Raw genomic sequence first — 17,658 nt, forward strand, 5'->3', positions numbered from 1 at the left:
CGTTTAGGACCTGCCCCTTTTAGAAACAGTTTCCTGGGATATCGCCGTCACTCGATAGGATAGGCTTTTGCCCGAAACGTCGATTTCGCTACTCCTTGGATGCTGCCTGAACTGCTGTGCTCTTCCAGCGCCACTAATCCAGGGTAGGATTTACTGCCCATCCCTGATTACCCGACAGATCAGGGGGGTGAGTTACTTTCCTGAATCCTTGAACTCCTCAGCACGGAGCTCCAGCCATGAGGCTGCTCGGGAGGGGGTTCCAGGACTTTGATCCAGCGACAGTGAAGCTACATCGAGATCTTTCCAACTCAGAAAGCTGAGATGATAGGAGGGGGATTTGCGGAGGTAGTTTACCCGCGTATCTGCTGCCTTTGTCCTTCTAGATGAATGCAAACAATCACTGGGCTGACTCTGGCAGGATCAGCGGGTGTATTCTGTGCGGAACGAGGAATTCGTTTTCAATCGGATAATTCACAATTAGAGAAATAAATCTTCATTACCAGACTGGGAGCTGTATCCAGGTCTGGACTATGCAAACTCGGATTCCTAAACAGGGACCCGCCCACCCACCCTCACCAGCCCAGTGACGCTGACAGGAAACCTTGCCAACTGACTTGTACACACGGTGGTGACTGTCCTTCACTCCATAACCACCTTCAGCAGCAATGTTTCTCTTTTCCTACTTCAGCTGAAAAACAAAAGACAACTGCACTCCAACTCTAGGAGAAGGAGGATCTATTTTCTGTTGGTGTAAAATGAATGAACGGTGACAGCAGAGAATGAGGGTGATCAGCTCGTGGAGTGTGTGCGCGCGTTTGCCACAGCATTCCCTGGTAAATCTGCAGTGTCTCCACATCACGTCGTTATTCCCACCAAACTGGGAATGAAGGTGGGAGAATAAAAGAGAACGAGAAGCAGGCGCGCTTGTGGAAAATCGGTAAGATATTCCAGGAAGAATTAACAGTGACTGCTGGACTGATACCAGGATCGACAAATCATAACAGGCTGCAACAGAAGGTGGAGCCGTGTGACCAGCAACACAACTGTGGCAAGAAGGGGGGCGAGTGCTAAGTTTCAACACAGCAAGCAGGCACCACTGGGATTCGAACCCAGGATCTCCTGTTTACTAGACAGGCGCTTTAACCATCTAAGCCATGGCGCCACAGCGGCCCGTGCGCGCTCGTGCACAGCTACAGTTCATTCACCACTTGAACACAAGAACTCGGCAACGTGCTTTCCGTCTCAATCTTGCTCAGTGAGAATTGTAAATAAGAGAGAGTTCACGACTCAACATTCTCCACGCAAACGGCACAGAAAAACACAATCTGCTCATGTACTCGATGTTTTCACCTCTTTAAACTGACAGGATGTGTCCCATGAAGGGCGTTATTACGCTCAGAGGGAAGCTCACACCAAAGGGAAAAGTGTCACTGAAGTGAACTGACCAGGAGTGGTGTGTGAGTCTGTGTAAATAGTGAGCAGTAAAGGGTGAGCCATTAGCACCAACATTGTACCACCAGCTCTACACTCACTTCCTGCCTCATGCCTCGCGGTCGGCATTTTATGACACTCCCTCTCTCCAGTTCTCAACTTATTTCCGACCGATAGCAGGTGTCCGTTTAGGACCTGCCCCTTTTAGAAACAGTTTCCTGGGATATCGCCGTCACTCGATAGGATAGGCTTTTGCCCGAAACGTCGATTTCGCTACTCCTTGGATGCTGCCTGAACTGCTGTGCTCTTCCAGCGCCACTAATCCAGGGTAGGATTTACTGCCCATCCCTGATTACCCGACAGATCAGGGGGGTGAGTTACTTTCCTGAATCCTTGAACTCCTCAGCACGGAGCTCCAGCCATGAGGCTGCTCGGGAGGGGGTTCCAGGACTTTGATCCAGCGACAGTGAAGCTACATCGAGATCTTTCCAACTCAGAAAGCTGAGATGATAGGAGGGGGATTTGCGGAGGTAGTTTACCCGCGTATCTGCTGCCTTTGTCCTTCTAGATGAATGCAAACAATCACTGGGCTGACTCTGGCAGGATCAGCGGGTGTATTCTGTGCGGAACGAGGAATTCGTTTTCAATCGGATAATTCACAATTAGAGAAATAAATCTTCATTACCAGACTGGGAGCTGTATCCAGGTCTGGACTATGCAAACTCGGATTCCTAAACAGGGACCCGCCCACCCACCCTCACCAGCCCAGTGACGCTGACAGGAAACCTTGCCAACTGACTTGTACACACGGTGGTGACTGTCCTTCACTCCATAACCACCTTCAGCAGCAATGTTTCTCTTTTCCTACTTCAGCTGAAAAACAAAAGACAACTGCACTCCAACTCTAGGAGAAGGAGGATCTATTTTCTGTTGGTGTAAAATGAATGAACGGTGACAGCAGAGAATGAGGGTGATCAGCTCGTGGAGTGTGTGCGCGCGTTTGCCACAGCATTCCCTGGTAAATCTGCAGTGTCTCCACATCACGTCGTTATTCCCACCAAACTGGGAATGAAGGTGGGAGAATAAAAGAGAACGAGAAGCAGGCGCGCTTGTGGAAAATCGGTAAGATATTCCAGGAAGAATTAACAGTGACTGCTGGACTGATACCAGGATCGACAAATCATAACAGGCTGCAACAGAAGGTGGAGCCGTGTGACCAGCAACACAACTGTGGCAAGAAGGGGGGCGAGTGCTAAGTTTCAACACAGCCAGCAGGCACCACTGGGATTCGAACCCAGGATCTCCTGTGTACTAGACAGGCGCTTTAACCATCTAAGCCATGGCGCCACAGCGGCCCGTGCGCGCTCGTGCACAGCTACAGTTCATTCACCACTTGAACACAAGAACTCGGCAACGTGCTTTCCGTCTCAATCTTGCTCAGTGAGAATTGTAAATAAGAGAGAGTTCACGACTCAACATTCTCCACGCAAACGGCACAGAAAAACACAATCTGCTCATGTACTCGATGTTTTCACCTCTTTAAACTGACAGGATGTGTCCCATGAAGGGCGTTATTACGCTCAGAGGGAAGCTCACACCAAAGGGAAAAGTGTCACTGAAGTGAACTGACCAGGAGTGGTGTGTGAGTCTGTGTAAATAGTGAGCAGTAAAGGGTGAGCCATTAGCACCAACATTGTACCACCAGCTCTACACTCACTTCCTGCCTCATGCCTCGCGGTCGGCATTTTATGACACTCCCTCTCTCCAGTTCTCAACTTATTTCCGACCGATAGCAGGTGTCCGTTTAGGACCTGCCCCTTTTAGAAACAGTTTCCTGGGATATCGCCGTCACTCGATAGGATAGGCTTTTGCCCGAAACGTCGATTTCGCTACTCCTTGGATGCTGCCTGAACTGCTGTGCTCTTCCAGCGCCACTAATCCAGGGTAGGATTTACTGCCCATCCCTGATTACCCGACAGATCAGGGGGGTGAGTTACTTTCCTGAATCCTTGAACTCCTCAGCACGGAGCTCCAGCCATGAGGCTGCTCGGGAGGGGGTTCCAGGACTTTGATCCAGCGACAGTGAAGCTACATCGAGATCTTTCCAACTCAGAAAGCTGAGATGATAGGAGGGGGATTTGCGGAGGTAGTTTACCCGCGTATCTGCTGCCTTTGTCCTTCTAGATGAATGCAAACAATCACTGGGCTGACTCTGGCAGGATCAGCGGGTGTATTCTGTGCGGAACGAGGAATTCGTTTTCAATCGGATAATTCACAATTAGAGAAATAAATCTTCATTACCAGACTGGGAGCTGTATCCAGGTCTGGACTATGCAAACTCGGATTCCTAAACAGGGACCCGCCCACCCACCCTCACCAGCCCAGTGACGCTGACAGGAAACCTTGCCAACTGACTTGTACACACGGTGGTGACTGTCCTTCACTCCATAACCACCTTCAGCAGCAATGTTTCTCTTTTCCTACTTCAGCTGAAAAACAAAAGACAACTGCACTCCAACTCTAGGAGAAGGAGGATCTATTTTCTGTTGGTGTAAAATGAATGAACGGTGACAGCAGAGAATGAGGGTGATCAGCTCGTGGAGTGTGTGCGCGCGTTTGCCACAGCATTCCCTGGTAAATCTGCAGTGTCTCCACATCACGTCGTTATTCCCACCAAACTGGGAATGAAGGTGGGAGAATAAAAGAGAACGAGAAGCAGGCGCGCTTGTGGAAAATCGGTAAGATATTCCAGGAAGAATTAACAGTGACTGCTGGACTGATACCAGGATCGACAAATCATAACAGGCTGCAACAGAAGGTGGAGCCGTGTGACCAGCAACACAACTGTGGCAAGAAGGGGGGCGAGTGCTAAGTTTCAACACAGCAAGCAGGCACCACTGGGATTCGAACCCAGGATCTCCTGTTTACTAGACAGGCGCTTTAACCATCTAAGCCATGGCGCCACAGCGGCCCGTGCGCGCTCGTGCACAGCTACAGTTCATTCACCACTTGAACACAAGAACTCGGCAACGTGCTTTCCGTCTCAATCTTGCTCAGTGAGAATTGTAAATAAGAGAGAGTTCACGACTCAACATTCTCCACGCAAACGGCACAGAAAAACACAATCTGCTCATGTACTCGATGTTTTCACCTCTTTAAACTGACAGGATGTGTCCCATGAAGGGCGTTATTACGCTCAGAGGGAAGCTCACACCAAAGGGAAAAGTGTCACTGAAGTGAACTGACCAGGAGTGGTGTGTGAGTCTGTGTAAATAGTGAGCAGTAAAGGGTGAGCCATTAGCACCAACATTGTACCACCAGCTCTACACTCACTTCCTGCCTCATGCCTCGCGGTCGGCATTTTATGACACTCCCTCTCTCCAGTTCTCAACTTATTTCCGACCGATAGCAGGTGTCCGTTTAGGACCTGCCCCTTTTAGAAACAGTTTCCTGGGATATCGCCGTCACTCGATAGGATAGGCTTTTGCCCGAAACGTCGATTTCGCTACTCCTTGGATGCTGCCTGAACTGCTGTGCTCTTCCAGCGCCACTAATCCAGGGTAGGATTTACTGCCCATCCCTGATTACCCGACAGATCAGGGGGGTGAGTTACTTTCCTGAATCCTTGAACTCCTCAGCACGGAGCTCCAGCCATGAGGCTGCTCGGGAGGGGGTTCCAGGACTTTGATCCAGCGTCAGTGAAGCTACATCGAGATCTTTCCAACTCAGAAAGCTGAGATGATAGGAGGGGGATTTGCGGAGGTAGTTTACCCGCGTATCTGCTGCCTTTGTCCTTCTAGATGAATGCAAACAATCACTGGGCTGACTCTGGCAGGATCAGCGGGTGTATTCTGTGCGGAACGAGGAATTCGTTTTCAATCGGATAATTCACAATTAGAGAAATAAATCTTCATTACCAGACTGGGAGCTGTATCCAGGTCTGGACTATGCAAACTCGGATTCCTAAACAGGGACCCGCCCACCCACCCTCACCAGCCCAGTGACGCTGACAGGAAACCTTGCCAACTGACTTGTACACACGGTGGTGACTGTCCTTCACTCCATAACCACCTTCAGCAGCAATGTTTCTCTTTTCCTACTTCAACTGAAAAACAAAAGACAACTGCACTCCAACTCTAGGAGAAGGAGGATCTATTTTCTGTTGGTGTAAAATGAATGAACGGTGACAGCAGAGAATGAGGGTGATCAGCTCGTGGAGTGTGTGCGCGCGTTTGCCACAGCATTCCCTGGTAAATCTGCAGTGTCTCCACATCACGTCGTTATTCCCACCAAACTGGGAATGAAGGTGGGAGAATAAAAGAGAACGAGAAGCAGGCGCGCTTGTGGAAAATCGGTAAGATATTCCAGGTAGAATTAACAGTGACTGCTGGACTGATACCAGGATCGACAAATCATAACAGGCTGCAACAGAAGGTGGAGTCGTGTGACCAGCAACACAACTGTGGCAAGAAGGGGGGCGAGTGCGAAGTTTCGACACAGCAAGCAGGCACCACTGGGATTCAAACCCAGGTTCGCCTGTTTACAAGACAGGCGCTTTAACCATCTAAGCCATGACGCCACAGCGGCCAATGCGCCCTCGTGCACAGCTACAGTTCATTCACCACTTGAACACAAGAACTCGGCAACGTGCTTTCCGTCTCAATCTTGCTCAGTGAGAATTGTAAATAAGAGAGAGTTCACGACTCAACATTCTCCACGCAAACGGCACAGAAAAACACAATCTGCTCATGTACTCGATGTTTTCACCTCTTTAAACTGACAGGATGTGTCCCATGAAGGGCGTTATTACGCTCAGAGGGAAGCTCACACCAAGGGGAAAAGTGTCACTGAAGTGAACTGACCAGGAGTGGTGTGTGAGTCTGTGTAAATAGTGAGCAGTAAAGGGTGAGCCATTAGCACCAACATTGTACCACCAGCTCTACACTCACTTCCTGCCTCATGCCTCGCGGTCGGCATTTTATGACACTCCCTCTCTCCAGTTCTCAACTTATTTCCGACCGATAGCAGGTGTCCGTTTAGGACCTGCCCCTTTTAGAAACAGTTTCCTGGGATATCGCCGTCACTCGATAGGATAGGCTTTTGCCCGAAACGTCGATTTCGCTACTCCTTGGATGCTGCCTGAACTGCTGTGCTCTTCCAGCGCCACTAATCCAGGGTAGGATTTACTGCCCATCCCTGATTACCCGACAGATCAGGGGGGTGAGTTACTTTCCTGAATCCTTGAACTCCTCAGCACGGAGCTCCAGCCATGAGGCTGCTCGGGAGGGGGTTCCAGGACTTTGATCCAGCGTCAGTGAAGCTACATCGAGATCTTTCCAACTCAGAAAGCTGAGATGATAGGAGGGGGATTTGCGGAGGTAGTTTACCCGCGTATCTGCTGCCTTTGTCCTTCTAGATGAATGCAAACAATCACTGGGCTGACTCTGGCAGGATCAGCGGGTGTATTCTGTGCGGAACGAGGAATTCGTTTTCAATCGGATAATTCACAATTAGAGAAATAAATCTTCATTACCAGACTGGGAGCTGTATCCAGGTCTGGACTATGCAAACTCGGATTCCTAAACAGGGACCCGCCCACCCACCCTCACCAGCCCAGTGACGCTGACAGGAAACCTTGCCAACTGACTTGTACACACGGTGGTGACTGTCCTTCACTCCATAACCACCTTCAGCAGCAATGTTTCTCTTTTCCTACTTCAACTGAAAAACAAAAGACAACTGCACTCCAACTCTAGGAGAAGGAGGATCTATTTTCTGTTGGTGTAAAATGAATGAACGGTGACAGCAGAGAATGAGGGTGATCAGCTCGTGGAGTGTGTGCGCGCGTTTGCCACAGCATTCCCTGGTAAATCTGCAGTGTCTCCACATCACGTCGTTATTCCCACCAAACTGGGAATGAAGGTGGGAGAATAAAAGAGAACGAGAAGCAGGCGCGCTTGTGGAAAATCGGTAAGATATTCCAGGTAGAATTAACAGTGACTGCTGGACTGATACCAGGATCGACAAATCATAACAGGCTGCAACAGAAGGTGGAGTCGTGTGACCAGCAACACAACTGTGGCAAGAAGGGGGGCGAGTGCGAAGTTTCGACACAGCAAGCAGGCACCACTGGGATTCAAACCCAGGTTCGCCTGTTTACTAGACAGGCGCTTTAACCATCTAAGCCATGACGCCACAGCGGCCAATGCGCCCTCGTGCACAGCTACAGTTCATTCACCACTTGAACACAAGAACTCGGCAACGTGCTTTCCGTCTCAATCTTGCTCAGTGAGAATTGTAAATAAGAGAGAGTTCACGACTCAACATTCTCCACGCAAACGGCACAGAAAAACACAATCTGCTCATGTACTCGATGTTTTCACCTCTTTAAACTGACAGGATGTGTCCCATGAAGGGCGTTATTACGCTCAGAGGGAAGCTCACACCAAGGGGAAAAGTGTCACTGAAGTGAACTGACCAGGAGTGGTGTGTGAGTCTGTGTAAATAGTGAGCAGTAAAGGGTGAGCCATTAGCACCAACTCTGAGCTTTGTACCACCAGCTCTACACTCACTTCCTGCCTCATGCCTCGCGGTCGGCATTTTATGACACTCCCTCTCTCCAGTTCTCAACTTATTTCCGACCGATAGCAGGTGTCCGTTTAGGACCTGCCCCTTTTAGAAACAGTTTCCTGGGATATCGCCGTCACTCGATAGGATAGGCTTTTGCCCGAAACGTCGATTTCGCTACTCCTTGGATGCTGCCTGAACTGCTGTGCTCTTCCAGCGCCACTAATCCAGGGTAGGATTTACTGCCCATCCCTGATTACCCGACAGATCAGGGGGGTGAGTTACTTTCCTGAATCCTTGAACTCCTCAGCACGGAGCTCCAGCCATGAGGCTGCTCGGGAGGGGGTTCCAGGACTTTGATCCAGCGACAGTGAAGCTACATCGAGATCTTTCCAACTCAGAAAGCTGAGATGATAGGAGGGGGATTTGCGGAGGTAGTTTACCCGCGTATCTGCTGCCTTTGTCCTTCTAGATGAATGCAAACAATCACTGGGCTGACTCTGGCAGGATCAGCGGGTGTATTCTGTGCGGAACGAGGAATTCGTTTTCAATCGGATAATTCACAATTAGAGAAATAAATCTTCATTACCAGACTGGGAGCTGTATCCAGGTCTGGACTATGCAAACTCGGATTCCTAAACAGGGACCCGCCCACCCACCCTCACCAGCCCAGTGACGCTGACAGGAAACCTTGCCAACTGACTTGTACACACGGTGGTGACTGTCCTTCACTCCATAACCACCTTCAGCAGCAATGTTTCTCTTTTCCTACTTCAGCTGAAAAACAAAAGACAACTGCACTCCAACTCTAGGAGAAGGAGGATCTATTTTCTGTTGGTGTAAAATGAATGAACGGTGACAGCAGAGAATGAGGGTGATCAGCTCGTGGAGTGTGTGTGCGCGTTTGCCACAGCATTCCCTGGTAAATCTGCAGTGTCTCCACATCACGTCGTTATTCCCACCAAACTGGGAATGAAGGTGGGAGAATAAAAGAGAACGAGAAGCAGGCGCGCTTGTGGAAAATCGGTAAGATATTCCAGGAAGAATTAACAGTGACTGCTGGACTGATACCAGGATCGACAAATCATAACAGGCTGCAACAGAAGGTGGAGCCGTGTGACCAGCAACACAACTGTGGCAAGAAGGGGGGCGAGTGCTAAGTTTCAACACAGCAAGCAGGCACCACTGGGATTCGAACCCAGGATCTCCTGTTTACTAGACAGGCGCTTTAACCATCTAAACCATGGCGCCACAGCGGCCAATGCGCGCTCGTGCACAGCTACAGTTCATTCACCACTTGAACACAAGAACTCGGCAACGTGCTTTCCGTCTCAATCTTGCTCAGTGAGAATTGTAAATAAGAGAGAGTTCACGACTCAACATTCTCCACGCAAACGGCACAGAAAAACACAATCTGCTCATGTACTCGATGTTTTCACCTCTTTAAACTGACAGGATGTGTCCCATGAAGGGCGTTATTACGCTCAGAGGGAAGCTCACACCAAAGGGAAAAGTGTCACTGAAGTGAACTGACCAGGAGTGGTGTGTGAGTCTGTGTAAATAGTGAGCAGTAAAGGGTGAGCCATTAGCACCAACATTGTACCACCAGCTCTACACTCACTTCCTGCCTCATGCCTCGCGGTCGGCATTTTATGACACTCCCTCTCTCCAGTTCTCAACTTATTTCCGACCGATAGCAGGTGTCCGTTTAGGACCTGCCCCTTTTAGAAACAGTTTCCTGGGATATCGCCGTCACTCGATAGGATAGGCTTTTGCCCGAATCGTCGATTTCGCTACTCCTTGGATGCTGCCTGAACTGCTGTGCTCTTCCAGTGCCACTAATCCAGGGTAGGATTTACTGCCCATCCCTGATTACCCGACAGATCAGGGGGGTGAGTTACTTTCCTGAATCCTTGAACTCCTCAGCACGGAGCTCCAGCCATGAGGCTGCTCGGGAGGGGGTTCCAGGACTTTGATCCAGCGACAGTGAAGCTACATCGAGATCTTTCCAACTCAGAAAGCTGAGATGATAGGAGGGGGATTTGCGGAGGTAGTTTACCCGCGTATCTGCTGCCTTTGTCCTTCTAGATGAATGCAAACAATCACTGGGCTGACTCTGGCAGGATCAGCGGGTGTATTCTGTGCGGAACGAGGAATTCGTTTTCAATCGGATAATTCACAATTAGAGAAATAAATCTTCATTACCAGACTGGGAGCTGTATCCAGGTCTGGACTATGCAAACTCGGATTCCTAAACAGGGACCCGCCCACCCACCCTCACCAGCCCAGTGACGCTGACAGGAAACCTTGCCAACTGACTTGTACACACGGTGGTGACTGTCCTTCACTCCATAACCACCTTCAGCAGCAATGTTTCTCTTTTCCTACTTCAGCTGAAAAACAAAAGACAACTGCACTCCAACTCTAGGAAAAGGAGGATCTATTTTCTGTTGGTGTAAAATGAATGAACGGTGACAGCAGAGAATGAGGGTGATCAGCTCGTGGAGTGTGTGCGCGCGTTTGCCACAGCATTCCCTGGTAAATCTGCAGTGTCTCCACATCACGTCGTTATTCCCACCAAACTGGGAATGAAGGTGGGAGAATAAAAGAGAACGAGAAGCAGGCGCGCTTGTGGAAAATCGGTAAGATATTCCAGGTAGAATTAACAGTGACTGCTGGACTGATACCAGGATCGACAAATCATAACAGGCTGCAACAGAAGGTGGAGCCGTGTGACCAGCAACACAACTGTGGCAAGAAGGGGGGCGAGTGCGAAGTTTCGACACAGCAAGCAGGCACCACTGGGATTCGAACCCAGGATCTCCTGTTTACTAGACAGGCGCTTTAACCATCTAAGCCATGGCGCCACAGCGGCCAATGCGCCCTCGTGCACAGCTACAGTTCATTCACCACTTGAACACAAGAACTCGGCAACGTGCTTTCCGTCTCAATCTTGCTCAGTGAGAATTGTAAATAAGAGAGAGTTCACGACTCAACATTCTCCACGCAAACGGCACAGAAAAACACAATCTGCTCATGTACTCGATGTTTTCACCTCTTTAAACTGACAGGATGTGTCCCATGAAGGGCGTTATTACGCTCAGAGGGAAGCTCACACCAAGGGGAAAAGTGTCACTGAAGTGAACTGACCAGGAGTGGTGTGTGAGTCTGTGTAAATAGTGAGCAGTAAAGGGTGAGCCATTAGCACCAACTCTGAGCTTTGTACCACCAGCTCTACACTCACTTCCTGCCTCATGCCTCGCGGTCGGCATTTTATGACACTCCCTCTCTCCAGTTCTCAACTTATTTCCGACCGATAGCAGGTGTCCGTTTAGGACCTGCCCCTTTTAGAAACAGTTTCCTGGGATATCGCCGTCACTCGATAGGATAGGCTTTTGCCCGAAACGTCGATTTCGCTACTCCTTGGATGCTGCCTGAACTGCTGTGCTCTTCCAGCGCCACTAATCCAGGGTAGGATTTACTGCCCATCCCTGATTACCCGACAGATCAGGGGGGTGAGTTACTTTCCTGAATCCTTGAACTCCTCAGCACGGAGCTCCAGCCATGAGGCTGCTCGGGAGGGGGTTCCAGGACTTTGATCCAGCGACAGTGAAGCTACATCGAGATCTTTCCAACTCAGAAAGCTGAGATGATAGGAGGGGGATTTGCGGAGGTAGTTTACCCGCGTAACTGCTGCCTTTGTCCTTCTAGATGAATGCAAACAATCACTGGGCTGACTCTGGCAGGATCAGCGGGTGTATCCTGTGCGGAACGAGGAATTCGTTTTCAATCGGATAATTCACAATTAGAGAAATAAATCTTCATTACCAGACTGGGAGCTGTATCCAGGTCTGGACTATGCAAACTCGGATTCCTAAACAGGGACCCGCCCACCCACCCTCACCAGCCCAGTGACGCTGACAGGAAACCTTGCCAACTGACTTGTACACACGGTGGTGACTGTCCTTCACTCCATAACCACCTTCAGCAGCAATGTTTCTCTTTTCCTACTTCAGCTGAAAAACAAAAGACAACTGCACTCCAACTCTAGGAGAAGGAGGATCTATTTTCTGTTGGTGTAAAATGAATGAACGGTGACAGCAGAGAATGAGGGTGATCAGCTCGTGGAGTGTGTGCGCGCGTTTGCCACAGCATTCCCTGGTAAATCTGCAGTGTCTCCACATTACGTCGTTATTCCCACCAAACTGGGAATGAAGGTGGGAGAATAAAAGAGAACGAGAAGCAGGCGCGCTTGTGGAAAATCGGTAAGATATTCCAGCTAGAATTAACAGTGACTGCTGGACTGATACCAGGATCGACAAATCATAACAGGCTGCAACAGAAGGTGGAGCCGTGTGACCAGCAACACAACTGTGACAAGAAGGGGGGCGAGTGCGAAGTTTCGACACAGCAAGCAGGCACCACTGGGATTCGAACCCAGGATCTCCCGTTGACTGGACAGGCGCTTTAACCATCTAAGCCATGGCGCCACAGCGGCCAATGCGCGCTCGTGCACAGCTACAGTTCATTCACCACTTGAACACAAGAACTCGGCAACGTGCTTTCCGTCTCAATCTTGCTCAGTGAGAATTGTAAATAAGAGAGAGTTCACGACTTAACATTCTCCACGCAAACGGCACAGAAAAACACAATCTGCTCATGTACTCGATGTTTTCACCTCTTTAAACTGACAGGACAAAGAGGATGTGTTCCATGAAGGGCGTTATTACGCTCAGAGGGAAGCTCACACCAAGGGGAAAAGTGTCACTGAAGTGAACTGACCAGGAGTGGTGTGTGAGTCTGTGTAAATAGTGAGCAGTAAAGGGTGAGCCATTAGCACCAACATTGTACCACCAGCTCTACACTCACTTCCTGCCTCATGCCTCGCGGTCGGCATTTTATGACACTCCCTCTCTCCAGTTCTCAACTTATTTCCGACCGATAGCAGGTGTCCGTTTAGGACCTGCCCCTTTTAGAAACAGTTTCCTGGGATATCGCCGTCACTCGATAGGATAGGCTTTTGCCCGAAACGTCGATTTCGCTACTCCTTGGATGCTGCCTGAACTGCTGTGCTCTTCCAGCGCCACTAATCCAGGGTAGGATTTACTGCCCATCCCTGATTACCCGACAGATCAGGGGGGTGAGTTACTTTCCTGAATCCTTGAACTCCTCAGCACGGAGCTCCAGCCATGAGGCTGCTCGGGAGGGGGTTCCAGGACTTTGATCCAGCGACAGTGAAGCTACATCGAGATCTTTCCAACTCAGAAAGCTGAGATGATAGGAGGGGGATTTGCGGAGGTAGTTTACCCGCGTATCTGCTGCCTTTGTCCTTCTAGATGAATGCAAACAATCACTGGGCTGACTCTGGCAGGATCAGCGGGTGTATTCTGTGCGGAACGAGGAATTCGTTTTCAATCGGATAATTCACAATTAGAGAAATAAATCTTCATTACCAGACTGGGAGCTGTATCCAGGTCTGGACTATGCAAACTCGGATTCCTAAACAGGGACCCGCCCACCCACCCTCACCAGCCCAGTGACGCTGACAGGAAACCTTGCCAACTGACTTGTACACACGGTGGTGACTGTCCTTCACTCCATAACCACCTTCAGCAGCAATGTTTCTCTTTTCCTACTTCAGCTGAAAAACAAAAGACAACTGCACTCCAACTCTAGGAGAAGGAGGATCTATTTTCTGTTGGTGTAAAATGAATGAACGGTGACAGCAGAGAATGAGGGTGATCAGCTCGTGGAGTGTGTGCGCGCGTTTGCCACAGCATTCCCTGGTAAATCTGCAGTGTCTCCACATCACGTCGTTATTCCCACCAAACTGGGAATGAAGGTGGGAGAATAAAAGAGAACGAGAAGCAGGCGCGCTTGTGGAAAATCGGTAAGATATTCCAGGTAGAATTAACAGTGACTGCTGGACTGATACCAGGATCGACAAATCATAACAGGCTGCAACAGAAGGTGGAGCCGTGTGACCAGCAACACAACTGTGGCAAGAAGGGGGGCGAGTGCGAAGTTTCGACACAGCAAGCAGGCACCACTGGGATTCGAACCCAGGATCTCCTGTTTACTAGACAGGCGCTTTAACCATCTAAGCCATGGCGCCACAGCGGCCAATGCGCCCTCGTGCACAGCTACAGTTCATTCACCACTTGAACACAAGAACTCGGCAACGTGCTTTCCGTCTCAATCTTGCTCAGTGAGAATTGTAAATAAGAGAGAGTTCACGACTCAACATTCTCCACGCAAACGGCACAGAAAAACACAATCTGCTCATGTACTCGATGTTTTCACCTCTTTAAACTGACAGGATGTGTCCCATGAAGGGCGTTATTACGCTCAGAGGGAAGCTCACACCAAGGGGAAAAGTGTCACTGAAGTGAACTGACCAGGAGTGGTGTGTGAGTCTGTGTAAATAGTGAGCAGTAAAGGGTGAGCCATTAGCACCAACTCTGAGCTTTGTACCACCAGCTCTACACTCACTTCCTGCCTCATGCCTCGCGGTCGGCATTTTATGACACTCCCTCTCTCCAGTCCTCAACTTATTTCCGACCGATAGCAGGTGTCCGTTTAGGACCTGCCCCTTTTCGAAACAGTTTCCTGGGATATCGCCGTCACTCGATAGGATAGGCTTTTGCCCGAAACGTCGATTTCGCTACTCCTTGGATGCTGCCTGAACTGCTGTGCTCTTCCAGCGCCACTAATCCAGGGTAGGATTTACTGCCCATCCCTGATTACCCGACAGATCAGGGGGGTGAGTTACTTTCCTGAATCCTTGAACTCCTCAGCACGGAGCTCCAGCCATGAGGCTGCTCGGGAGGGGGTTCCAGGACTTTGATCCAGCGACAGTGAAGCTACATCGAGATCTTTCCAACTCAGAAAGCTGAGATGATAGGAGGGGGATTTGCGGAGGTAGTTTACCCGCGTATCTGCTGCCTTTGTCCTTCTAGATGAATGCAAACAATCACTGGGCTGACTCTGGCAGGATCAGCGGGTGTATTCTGTGCGGAACGAGGAATTCGTTTTCAATCGGATAATTCACAATTAGAGAAATAAATCTTCATTACCAGACTGGGAGCTGTATCCAGGTCTGGACTATGCAAACTCGGATTCCTAAACAGGGACCCGCCCACCCACCCTCACCAGCCCAGTGACGCTGACAGGAAACCTTGCCAACTGACTTGTACACACGGTGGTGACTGTCCTTCACTCCATAACCACCTTCAGCAGCAATGTTTCTCTTTTCCTACTTCAGCTGAAAAACAAAAGACAACTGCACTCCAACTCTAGGGGAAGGAGGATCTATTTTCTGTTGGTGTAAAATGAATGAACGGTGACAGCAGAGAATGAGGGTGATCAGCTCGTGGAGTGTGTGTGCGCGTTTGCCACAGCATTCCCTGGTAAATCTGCAGTGTCTCCACATCACGTCGTTATTCCCACCAAACTGGGAATGAAGGTGGGAGAATAAAAGAGAACGAGAAGCAGGCGCGCTTGTGGAAAATCGGTAAGATATTCCAGGAAGAATTAACAGTGACTGCTGGACTGATACCAGGATCGACAAATCATAACAGGCTGCAACAGAAGGTGGAGCCGTGTGACCAGCAACACAACTGTGGCAAGAAGGGGGGCGAGTGCTAAGTTTCAACACAGCAAGCAGGCACCACTGGGATTCGAACCCAGGATCTGTTGTTTACTAGACAGGCGCTTTAACCATCTAAGCCATGGTACCACAGCGGCCCGTGCGCGCTCGTGCACAGCTACAGTTCATTCACCACTTGAACACAAGAACTCGGCAACGTGCTTTCCGTCTCAATCTTGCTCAGTGAGAATTGTAAATAAGAGAGAGTTCACGACTCAACATTCTCCACGCAAACGGCACAGAAAAACACAATCTGCTCATGTACTCGATGTTTTCACCTCTTTAAACTGACAGGATGTGTCCCATGAAGGGCGTTATTACGCTCAGAGGGAAGCTCACACCAAGGGGAAAAGTGTCACTGAAGTGAACTGACCAGGAGTGGTGTGTGAGTCTGTGTAAATAGTGAGCAGTAAAGGGTGAGCCATTAGCACCAACTCTGAGCTTTGTACCACCAGCTCTACACTCACTTCCTGCCTCATGCCTCGCGGTCGGCATTTTATGACACTCCCTCTCTCCAGTTCTCAACTTATTTCCGACCGATAGCAGGTGTCCGTTTAGGACCTGCCCCTTTTAGAAACAGTTTCCTGGGATATCGCCGTCACTCGATAGGATAGGCTTTTGCCCGAAACGTCGATTTCGCTACTCCTTGGATGCTGCCTGAACTGCTGTGCTCTTCCAGCGCCACTAATCCAGGGTAGGATTTACTGCCCATCCCTGATTACCCGACAGATCAGGGGGGTGAGTTACTTTCCTGAATCCTTGAACTCCTCAGCACGGAGCTCCAGCCATGAGGCTGCTCGGGAGGGGGTTCCAGGACTTTGATCCAGCGACAGTGAAGCTACATCGAGATCTTTCCAACTCAGAAAGCTGAGATGATAGGAGGGGGATTTGCGGAGGTAGTTTACCCGCGTATCTGCTGCCTTTGTCCTTCTAGATGAATGCAAACAATCACTGGGCTGACTCTGGCAGGATCAGCGGGTGTATTCTGTGCGGAACGAGGAATTCGTTTTCAATCGGATAATTCACAATTAGAGAAATAAATCTTCATTACCAGACTGGGAGCTGTATCCAGGTCTGGACTATGCAAACTCGGATTCCTAAACAGGGACCCGCCCACCCACCCTCACCAGCCCAGTGACGCTGACAGGAAACCTTGCCAACTGACTTGTACACACGGTGGTGACTGTCCTTCACTCCATAACCACCTTCAGCAGCAATGTTTCTCTTTTCCTACTTCAGCTGAAAAACAAAAGACAACTGCACTCCAACTCTAGGAGAAGGAGGATCTATTTTCTGTTGGTGTAAAATGAATGAACGGTGACAGCAGAGAATGAGGGTGATCAGCTCGTGGAGTGTGTGCGCGCGTTTGCCACAGCATTCCCTGGTAAATCTGCAGTGTCTCCACATCACGTCGTTATTCCCACCAAACTGGGAATGAAGGTGGGAGAATAAAAGAGAACGAGAAGCAGGCGCGCTTGTGGAAAATCGGTAAGATATTCCAGGTAGAATTAACAGTGACTGCTGGACTGATACCAGGATCGACAAATCATAACAGGCTGCAACAGAAGGTGGAGCCGTGTGACCAGCAACACAACTGTGGCAAGAAGGGGGGCGAGTGCGAAGTTTCGACACAGCAAGCAGGCACCACTGGGATTCGAACCCAGGATCTCCGGTTTACTAGACAGGCGCTTTAACCATCTAAGCCATGGCGCCACAGCGGCCAATGCGCGCTCGTGCACAGCTACAGTTCATTCACCACTTGAACACAAGAACTCGGCAACGTGCTTTCCGTCTCAATCTTGCTCAGTGAGAATTGTAAATAAGAGAGAGTTCACGACTCAACATTCTCCACGCAAACGGCACAGAAAAACACAATCTGCTCATGTACTCGATGTTTTCACCTCTTTAAACTGACAGGATGTGTCCCATGAAGGGCGTTATTACGCTCAGAGGGAAGCTCACACCAAGGGGAAAAGTGTCACTGAAGTGAACTGACCAGGAGTGGTGTGTGA

General features: G+C 49.7%; 10 non-coding genes across 10 annotated transcripts; all 10 read right to left on the reverse strand.

Annotated features, from left to right (window-relative positions):
• Nucleotides 1–1,088: 1,088 nt before the first annotated feature.
• Nucleotides 1,089–1,162, reverse strand: trnat-agu (transfer RNA threonine (anticodon AGU)). Its single transcript has one exon. It is a non-coding gene; the product is annotated as a tRNA-Thr (tRNA).
• A 1,542-nt stretch (nucleotides 1,163–2,704) lies between these two features.
• trnat-agu (transfer RNA threonine (anticodon AGU)) lies at nucleotides 2,705–2,778 on the reverse strand. Its single transcript has one exon. It is a non-coding gene; the product is annotated as a tRNA-Thr (tRNA).
• A 1,542-nt stretch (nucleotides 2,779–4,320) lies between these two features.
• trnat-agu (transfer RNA threonine (anticodon AGU)) lies at nucleotides 4,321–4,394 on the reverse strand. Its single transcript has one exon. It is a non-coding gene; the product is annotated as a tRNA-Thr (tRNA).
• A 3,158-nt stretch (nucleotides 4,395–7,552) lies between these two features.
• Nucleotides 7,553–7,626, reverse strand: trnat-agu (transfer RNA threonine (anticodon AGU)). The gene has a single exon. It is a non-coding gene; the product is annotated as a tRNA-Thr (tRNA).
• Nucleotides 7,627–9,175: 1,549 nt separating this feature from the next.
• trnat-agu (transfer RNA threonine (anticodon AGU)) lies at nucleotides 9,176–9,249 on the reverse strand. Its single transcript has one exon. It is a non-coding gene; the product is annotated as a tRNA-Thr (tRNA).
• A 1,542-nt stretch (nucleotides 9,250–10,791) lies between these two features.
• trnat-agu (transfer RNA threonine (anticodon AGU)) lies at nucleotides 10,792–10,865 on the reverse strand. Its single transcript has one exon. It is a non-coding gene; the product is annotated as a tRNA-Thr (tRNA).
• A 1,549-nt stretch (nucleotides 10,866–12,414) lies between these two features.
• On the reverse strand, nucleotides 12,415–12,488 carry trnat-agu (transfer RNA threonine (anticodon AGU)). The gene has a single exon. It is a non-coding gene; the product is annotated as a tRNA-Thr (tRNA).
• A 1,551-nt stretch (nucleotides 12,489–14,039) lies between these two features.
• On the reverse strand, nucleotides 14,040–14,113 carry trnat-agu (transfer RNA threonine (anticodon AGU)). Its single transcript has one exon. It is a non-coding gene; the product is annotated as a tRNA-Thr (tRNA).
• A 1,549-nt stretch (nucleotides 14,114–15,662) lies between these two features.
• trnat-agu (transfer RNA threonine (anticodon AGU)) lies at nucleotides 15,663–15,736 on the reverse strand. The gene has a single exon. It is a non-coding gene; the product is annotated as a tRNA-Thr (tRNA).
• A 1,549-nt stretch (nucleotides 15,737–17,285) lies between these two features.
• Nucleotides 17,286–17,359, reverse strand: trnat-agu (transfer RNA threonine (anticodon AGU)). Its single transcript has one exon. It is a non-coding gene; the product is annotated as a tRNA-Thr (tRNA).
• Nucleotides 17,360–17,658: the final 299 nt, after the last annotated feature.

This window comes from Chiloscyllium plagiosum, unplaced genomic scaffold, assembly GCF_037043375.1.
Source record: "Chiloscyllium plagiosum isolate Xiang-an unplaced genomic scaffold, Cpla_swu_hap1 HiC_scaffold_26, whole genome shotgun sequence".
Lineage (NCBI taxonomy): Eukaryota > Metazoa > Chordata > Chondrichthyes > Orectolobiformes > Hemiscylliidae > Chiloscyllium > Chiloscyllium plagiosum.